This window comes from Lytechinus variegatus, chromosome 9 (assembly GCF_018143015.1).
Source record: "Lytechinus variegatus isolate NC3 chromosome 9, Lvar_3.0, whole genome shotgun sequence".
In the NCBI taxonomy this organism is placed as follows: Eukaryota; Metazoa; Echinodermata; class Echinoidea; order Temnopleuroida; family Toxopneustidae; genus Lytechinus; species Lytechinus variegatus.
In genome coordinates, this window is record NC_054748.1 from 16,117,535 (window position 1) to 16,126,233 (window position 8,699).

An 8,699-nucleotide genomic window follows, 5' to 3' on the forward strand; every position below is an offset into this window, starting at 1 on the left:
CTATACTGAATGGTGGGTATTCTCTAATAAGTGATGCGCTGGCCGGCATGTGCGAGGTTTAATTTGTATCCCTTAAAATCACACCAGAGCTGCCAACATTGGGATGATAGAATCCAGAAGATTTCGCAAAGGTATGATTTTGTGAGGGAGCGCGCTGCGAAATGTCCCACGGATGGGAGTTTCGGGTAGCAAAACAAATTAAGAAACAACATTTGATAGTATCTGACAGCTGCCTAAGCCATTAAAACTTTTGGCACATAGATTTAAATGCACATTAGAGAGATTTCATGAATTGTCATTGACTAAAATATACTTCAAGCTTCATACAGTAGAACATAACATGATTCATAAAAGAATGCATTCAACATGAAAGTACCTTTATTGACCAGAGGGGAAGGGGCTGCAGTAGTTTTAGAAGAGCTAACCTGGACCTTTAAAGATTTAAATGTGGTCTGTTAAAAGTCTCTGAGGGCCGAGGGATTCCTGTGCTTTTTTGTAGCAAGGCACGCACAGCCAGCCAGCGCCAGGCTAACCCAGGGAGTTCCAGTCCGTGATGGGCCAGGGAGCTGCGTTAGCGCCAGGCCAGCTCACTCACGGAAGAGAAAATGTTCGAATCTGATCAACCCAAGTGAAAGTAGGCAAAAAAATCTCCACTTTGCTTCCGTTCTTCAGGATTGTCAATAAAATTAGTCCTAAAAGTCTGGGTGTAATTATCATAGTAACCCATCGTTGATCCATAGTTTCAGCTTGAATACAGCGCACACAGCTCAGGGTTGGGCGGTAAATACCGGTGGCGGTAGTTACCGGTGGTACATGTAAATACCGTCTGGTAAATAAGATGGGCCTCCGGTAAATATGTAAAAAACGGAAAATATGATTTCTAATTCTTTTTTTTTCAATAATTTTAGTTGTTTTCAACCTCAACAAATGAAAATAGTGTTCTGAAATAATTAGAATCACAAAACTCATAGTAGCAACACACAAACAGATAAAATCCATACTGCATACATGTACATACCCAAACACAAATACGATTTAAGTTCACACATACGTACACAAACTCAAATTATGTTCCTGAAAATTGAATAATTATATTAAAACATGTAAACATATATTTCTCCCGGGGTTTAACTTTTTACATGCCATTGTATCTCATTACAATATGATTTTTGTTTTTAAGTGTGAATACAGCTCAGTATTCTACTGTATGTAAGGAGTTTTAGTGTGTACATGTATCAGTGTGTACTAGTGGTTGCTGGTTTTGAATTTTGAAATTGCTTACAGAAAAAGATCTTTTTGTAGCCTAAAAAAATACACAACTTATATTATGCCATTTTTAATGTTGGAATTCTTTTAACTCTTCATGCGTTCACCTGTAAACCCCTTGTGTGTTGCATTATTTTAGGGTCTCATTCACATTCGTGCCATGAGTCACAGACTCCTTACAATAAACTTGGCCATGGTATTGTTTGTGAGGAGGGTTTATTGATTTTATCCTCTCATTTTTCAGCGAACTTCCTGGCTGTGATCAGGATGTATTGATTTTTTGGGAAAACTCAACGATTCTGTAATTTGTAAACTGCGATAATCCCCCGGATAATCCGTCGAACACTAAAGTAATGTCGCACGCGCGATCGATCGGTACACTTGTACGGTATATAAAAGCGTCAGGCTATACATTGTAGCTAGGCACACTCCGGGGCATGCAATTGTTCGAAAAACAATGGGACAGGGGACATCTATGGGAAATGTGTGGTTGTGCAAAAATGCGAACGAAACACGCCTACGGATGTGCAATAATGCGAACGTAACGCATGAATAGTTAATATAACTTCAATGAATAACATCATATCTAAACTAGAACTGCAATCGTTTCAGAACGATGTGCATGCATTGACGCCTGTGATTTAATAGAGGGCAAGAAACAGAAGGAAATAGAAAACTATTATAATAGATAATATACATTTTCAAAATATTAGAGGGCGCTATTTGTTGGAATTGTCACTGATGCGTAAAACATAGGTGGATAATGTGGAATGATACAATTGGCAAACCCTGAAAACATAAGACCAAAATAAATTAAAACAAGGAAGTAAAGACAATTTTACATTTTGAGACTTTTCAATAGAGGGCGCTATTTATTTATTATTATTAAGGTAACGATCACTGATGTGTAAGAACCATTTGAAATATGAGGGACGATACTAGAGGCAAACCCTGAAAATATGAGACCAAAATGATTGAAAACAAAGAAGTTATGGCCATTTACTATTTTCAACTTTTCAATATAGGGCGCTATTTCTAGGGGTAATGGTCACTGATGCGTAACAAACCTGTGAATCATGAAAGATGTTTCCATTAGCAAACCCTGAAAATATTAGACCAAAATGAATGAAAACAAGGAAATAATTGCTATTTGCACTTTTAAATAGAGGGCACTATTTAAGGTAAAATTTACATGTTTACTTTGCAATAGAGGGTGCTGCTTGTAAATTTTATAGTCACTGATGCGTAAAAATTCATTGAATTGTGAAGGATGATACATTGTACCATCAGTGAAACAAAAATGAATAAAAACAAAGTTATGGCCATTTTACGATTTTCCTAATTTGCATTTTAATACATATGAACATTTTGAACATAGACTATCTTGGATTTGAATTTAAGGCAAGAAGACTTTTTATAAGAGCAACCTACTGCAATTTGGAAAATGGAAGACGACAGGCACAACTAGGGATGCTGGACAACATGTCTAGTTTGGATGAATTTGGATGAGGGACGGAGCAAGGGCAGAGCTAACAAAAACCACGGGTTAAACAAATGGGATTTTGTGGAAGACGACGGAACAGGAATACGCAACAACAACAGAGCATTGTTGCCTGTAGGTGTCAATGCAATTAGATGTATATTTGGAATCTTTTTATGATTTTATTGCATTTTTTCCAGCATTTCATGTTAACAGACATAGATAACACCCAAACATAAACACACATACACTCACACAAATGGTACACACCAGAGCAACCATACTCGCCACCTTTGTTTTTATGTTCAAAATTTTACAATCCCTGTAGGAAAGTGAGTGGAAAATTATATTTCCCAGTATTTCCCGGTGAAAAGTGGTAAATACCGGAAAAGCAGTAAATACCGCTTATTTCCCGGCGTCCGGGAAATACATGTAAGCCTCCGAAGCGGGAAATATGCCAACCCTGCACAAGTTTCCAAAAAATGCATTGCAGTGCTCATGGACTTCCCTCCTCGCATAGCCTCCTACCGCGGCGCGGTCTGCTGGAGTCCAGGCAGTGCCGCTGAAGTGTTTCCATCACACACATTGCAGAACCAGAAAGAAATTGCTTGGTAGACTAATTCACCAGTCGTTCCGTAAAATTATCTTCATTTACATTTCGGAAATCAATGTACGATTATACAAAAACTGGTAAAAGTTAATGGGTAAAATGAAAATGTGATACAGAGGTTTCACGTGGGTGTAAAGGGAGTTGAACATGCTAGACTCGTATAACAGTCGTTTGTATGAATTTTACAATTTAACAGCTAAAAATCATGATTATCCGGGAGATTTTGGCATGGGGTCGGGAGAACGGGAGATTGGATCGAAATCCAGTATTCTCCCACAGGATCCGGGAGACTTGGAAGCTCTGTCACACCCTTCACAGTCCTTCACGTTTATAATTTCAATAAATCACTCTCCTTATTTTTTTGAGCTCAATTGAGCTTCTCATAATTGCTCTCCGTGAGGAGCTCAAATCAATTCATTACAATACATTTATGATAAATTGTGGATTTTTCTTAACATTGTATATATGCAATAGCGCTGTTAGCTATTAATTAATCTGTGGTGAAACTAGGCCTGGGTGACGTCAATTCGTTTACAAGATGTGGTACGCGCTCCTGCTAAAAAAAAAGAAAAAAAAATTGCTAAAATTTCACATTTTACATCTTTAAATCCATTAAATGGCCTTCTTTTTTCCATAATTCCTTTTAGTTGAAAACTATAAGAAAAATGAAGAATATTCACCTCTTTCCCGACTCTGATTTGAACTTACCTCAGTGAATATTGTAGTCCCACATGTAGACTTCCATGGTGTTGCCATGGAAATCTACATATCGGACTACATGGGACTGCAATATTGACCGAGTTTAAATTAAAATCATGTTTTTTGGGGTTTTTTTTTAGGAGCGCGATTTTTTGCTCTAATTTTTTTTTAGGAGCACCGGCGCGATCGCGCTCCTCAAAAATGAAGGTCTGCCTTCATGGCGTTTATGGCTTAGGTCTGCTCCCGAATCTTCTCAAATTTGCAACCCTAAACGGCGTAGATCTATTCATATTTGCACCCCTCAATGGCATCATCTTCATAACCAAATTAGCAACCCTAAATGGCGTGAAGAGAGAGAGAAAAGGCTACCCTAAACAAGATTTACCAGCGAATGGTGCAGAAATGCAACCCTTTTTGCCAAAGACATTGACGACGGCTGAGCGCCTGAAATGGGACCCTTTTCTACATTTTTTCTGGACGCGGGTGTGACCCCCCACCCCGGAGTTCAGGTAGGTGGAGTGTAGTGTAGCGGTAGTGAAGTGGAGCCTGCACGAACTTCGCCTGAGGCGCGAGGTAGGGGTGCATATGAAACTCATTCCGAAATTGTTAAATAAATCCCCAGAAACGATGGTTATTCCTGTCTAATAAAAATTTTGCCATTGTCATTGACTAATGTGACAGGAACAGCCAAAAAATAATTTTGCGGGGCAGCAGTAAGCATAGACAGGAATAACCGTCGTTTCTGGGGATTTATTCAACAATTTCTGACATTTTACTGTAATCCCCATTCACCGACGGTAAAGTGTCCGTGTGGGCTCCCATTCGTTATAACACCAGCACTTTTGTCCGACCAGAGTCCAAAGTTTGGGGTTACATAACACATCGAGGTTACAATCTAAGGATATGTAAACTACAAATTAAAAATATTTAATTATTCAATTTTAAAATACTTTAAACGATATAGATGAAAATGCATGAAAATTATACTTTACCGATGTTTAGTTGGGAAATGCACAGCTAATCGATCCAATTAAGGCAGCCAAACTATGAAATATTTACAAACGAACTGAGAGGGCGTCAACAATATACGAATGTGATATCGATATTGCATTCCACCAGCACACCTACAAGGCAAAACACGATACGATACACTCACGAAGACAAACGATAATAGTTATAATCGCGATATATCGAGATATTAACCAACCAACATTAACGATAATGACGTCATTCAAGATGGCAACTTGCAAGAAAAACCGTTTTCTCAATCATCCAGTGGATTTTTTTTCAATAACTCCGGTCCAAGGTATGCAATTACTTAAATTATTTGTATAAATTTCGCTCAAAAAACAGTTTTAAATCGCGATCTATAAAACGCTAGTTCACTATACCTTGTTGTCTGTAGCCACGGACCCCCAACCTCTTCAGTCTATGTATGGTGAGTGGAGCCAACGTAGTTCAGCGGAACAACCAAAATACAGAGACTGAAGCTTTTGGTCTAGGGTAAGCAGAGCAGCCCGAGGCCGAGGTCAAGCCGTCACAGCCAACATACATGATGTAGAAGAACACCTGGCCCTGGGCCTAAGTTTCGGGGGCCAGCTTACTGCTTAGGCCTACCTCATGGCGTCATGCTCAGTACCGTCTCAGGCTCAGCTTAGCTCTAGCTATATTACATGATTTTTTTTTTTAAATACAGACAAATTATACATCACTTGAAAGGTTTTTTCAAGACAAATTCAATGGTGAAGACCAAATTACAATTGGAGCACCATAACTGAAGATATGGCCTCTTAAAGGGACGCTATACGCGGAACTTTTCTGCCACCCAAGACAAGTACCCATTGGGTGGCAGATCTACAGGTACTTGTAGATCTAAGAAACTTCCATACTTTTTTTTTCATGTAGGTTACTAAGTTAATTTGACTAAAATGCAACACAAGAGGTGATCTTGTAGAGCATGGCTGTGTTACCTTCATATTTTTCTTATTCAAACAGCTTCTATTTGTGAAAATATAGTATACAAGAAGAAAGATAACAAATTAGAATAAGACAAGAGAAGTGCATGGGACGCTTTGCGTTGTTAATAAAAATTAATCAACTCTTGGGGGTCTCATTCCTCAACAGACTTTAATCAGAAAAAAAAATGAATGTCCCACTATACTTCCCGGTATCTGTAAGATTTATATCATTCAAAAGTAGAAAATTAAGTTTTGCAAGTAAATTTTTTTTTTCTTTCTGTTTGTCCATGTTCACTCTGTATTCTGTATAATTACCATGATGTCTCAAACTTGTTTGCAGATCTGGGAATGCGAGATCAGACAGCTGGAGCTGCAACAGTAGCTAGAAATGTACTCCACTGCTTAGAATTATAGAATATATTAACATTAAATATATTGGAATATATAAAGTTAAAAAGCAAGTCTCTGACATTATCTGAATTTCTACTACATTTAAAATCACATTTACAAAATAATCTCCCTCCTAGTAAACATAATAAAACAGGGACCCATTATTGTGTACATCATGTGAATTGATGAGACAGCTTATTGATATGATGACACAAAACAACAGAATTAATTTTAATACCAGTACCAGGCAGCAGTCAATGCATGGTCTGCGCCTGTACACCATGTAAAAAAAATGAGACTGGAATTAAACATGCTTTAATTCCCGCCTGTTTTTTTTTCTTGAAATATTAAGTTGAAATTATCATTAATTTATCATCAATACACATAATTCATGCAGAAATCAAATGCACAACTTATCACCTACAACTAATTTCAATGGGTTTAACAATAACATACATGCATCAAGTACCACACCCACGCCCACTCACTCCTTACGGTCAGCCATGGCACCAAAATCACACTCTAGGCGGCACAACATGGGCTTGCATTCGCCTCTTGCGCAGCTATGCGACACATTCTTATATATCAAAATTAGATTTTCTGATACAAATACACTTCAAAGAATTAATTTATATCTGATATTTGACTGTTCCCTGGGAAATTTTCTGTTTATACGGCTTTGAAGTAAGAAAATAGAAACATGATTTACCTTAAGTGTCCAAAAAACTCCTTTTTGTAATGAAAAAAGTAAAAGTAAAAGTAACTTGCAAGATTAACCCGGTTCTGGAGTCATATTTTCCAAAATGGCGACTTCCATCGTGTGACGACGGACAGGTGGTGCTCTCGAAAACGGCCTTAAAAACAACATTTTGGCGATGCAAATGTGAGTAAATTGACTAGAAATAAGAAGTTTAGATATAATAGAAAAAGATCGTAACATTTTATGAAAAAAGGATTTGAAATGTTGATACACTGGCTCAATGAATTTTGCCCATTTTGTGTGTTGGGCTGTTGGCAGAATAGGAAATGTGTTAAACGCGAACCCATTGCGATCGCTATTAGCTCAGCCTGTATACCCAGTTGTTGTGTGTCCGGAGAATCAATTTTACATTTTTAGAAAGTCATAGGCCTACCCATAGATCTATTCTACTATTACTAGGCCCCTAAAAAATGGAAAAATTTACAAGCAATTTTTAGTACAAAATGTTAGGAAATATTATAAACAAAATAGAAGATGACTAGGCCTACAAGTACAAATATTGAATTCATATTCTTAGTGTAACGCATAGACAAAAACAGAAGGCTTCAAAAATATAAAGTGTCCGGACACCTGATCGACCCCGGCTCAGGGAGCTCTGGCCAGAAGCGGCCCGGAGCTCCCAGGCCAGGGTTAAGGCTGTACAACTACCACCAGCGACGGTACGGCCCTGCCCCTGGCTTTATTATGACAGGCAAAATTTTCATTCACTCATCCCGCGCACTTTAATTCACGGAATGAGACTTTTCAATCATAATAGCTAAAAGGGGATTATTACGAATTCATGAGAACTTACAATTTCGATCAGATACAGGAGCTTCTATGTGATTCCAAGCGAATTGATACTGATAACAATAGTTGTCTCGATCGAACGGAGGCTTGTTGTCAAATCGCCATCTTTCTTTCAAAAAGGCGCGCGTGTTGCGCATTATAGCCTCTGCCACAGGCTTTTTTTATTATGTATTTTACCTGGAAAACGATTAAATAATTGAACTGTTCATAATATCGAATTTTTCTCGATGAGGAAAATTTGTCAAATATCCCCATATCTAACACTAAACTTATTTAAAATGATTTATTATCGTCTACTTTGCTTTATAAAAACAATATAAAACATGGGGCGGTATTCTGAAAACGTTCTTATTTCTTAATTGTTAATATCGAGGCCTACGTCACGTTCTCAAATTGGTATTCGGAAAACGTTCTTCTCTTTTTCTTATCTTTTGTACTTATCTTTTTCTTATCTTGCTTTCCATCCTATGCTGAGTTTTTATCAGGTTTTAACTTGTATCTCCCTCTCTCTCTCTCTTCTTACTATAAATCCTACCGTCGGGGGGGGGGGGCGGGCTAGCACCTACATTTCAATTCCTAATTTTTCTTCAGTTTTGAAACTCTACGGGGGCTAGCTTTAGACCCCCCCCCCTGGATTGCGCCTGACATGTGACCAAAATTGATGTACTGAAATTAATGAAAGCAAAATTAACTTTGCATTTTTTGTAACAGTGCGAACAAGCGGAAACATGAACGAAAGAACATTTG

The 8,699-nt window shown here is 37.9% G+C and overlaps 1 protein-coding gene across 1 annotated transcript in view; it reads right to left on the reverse strand.

The window, feature by feature from the left end:
* LOC121421322 (condensin-2 complex subunit H2-like) overlaps nt 1-8,061 on the reverse strand; it is a 36,009-nt gene extending 27,948 nt beyond the window's left edge. The window contains exon 1 of the mRNA XM_041616007.1: nt 7,957-8,061. The gene's annotated coding sequence lies outside the window, so the exon portion shown is untranslated. The remainder of the gene's footprint in view (nt 1-7,956) is intronic.
* Between the last annotated feature and the right edge of the window lie 638 nt (nt 8,062-8,699).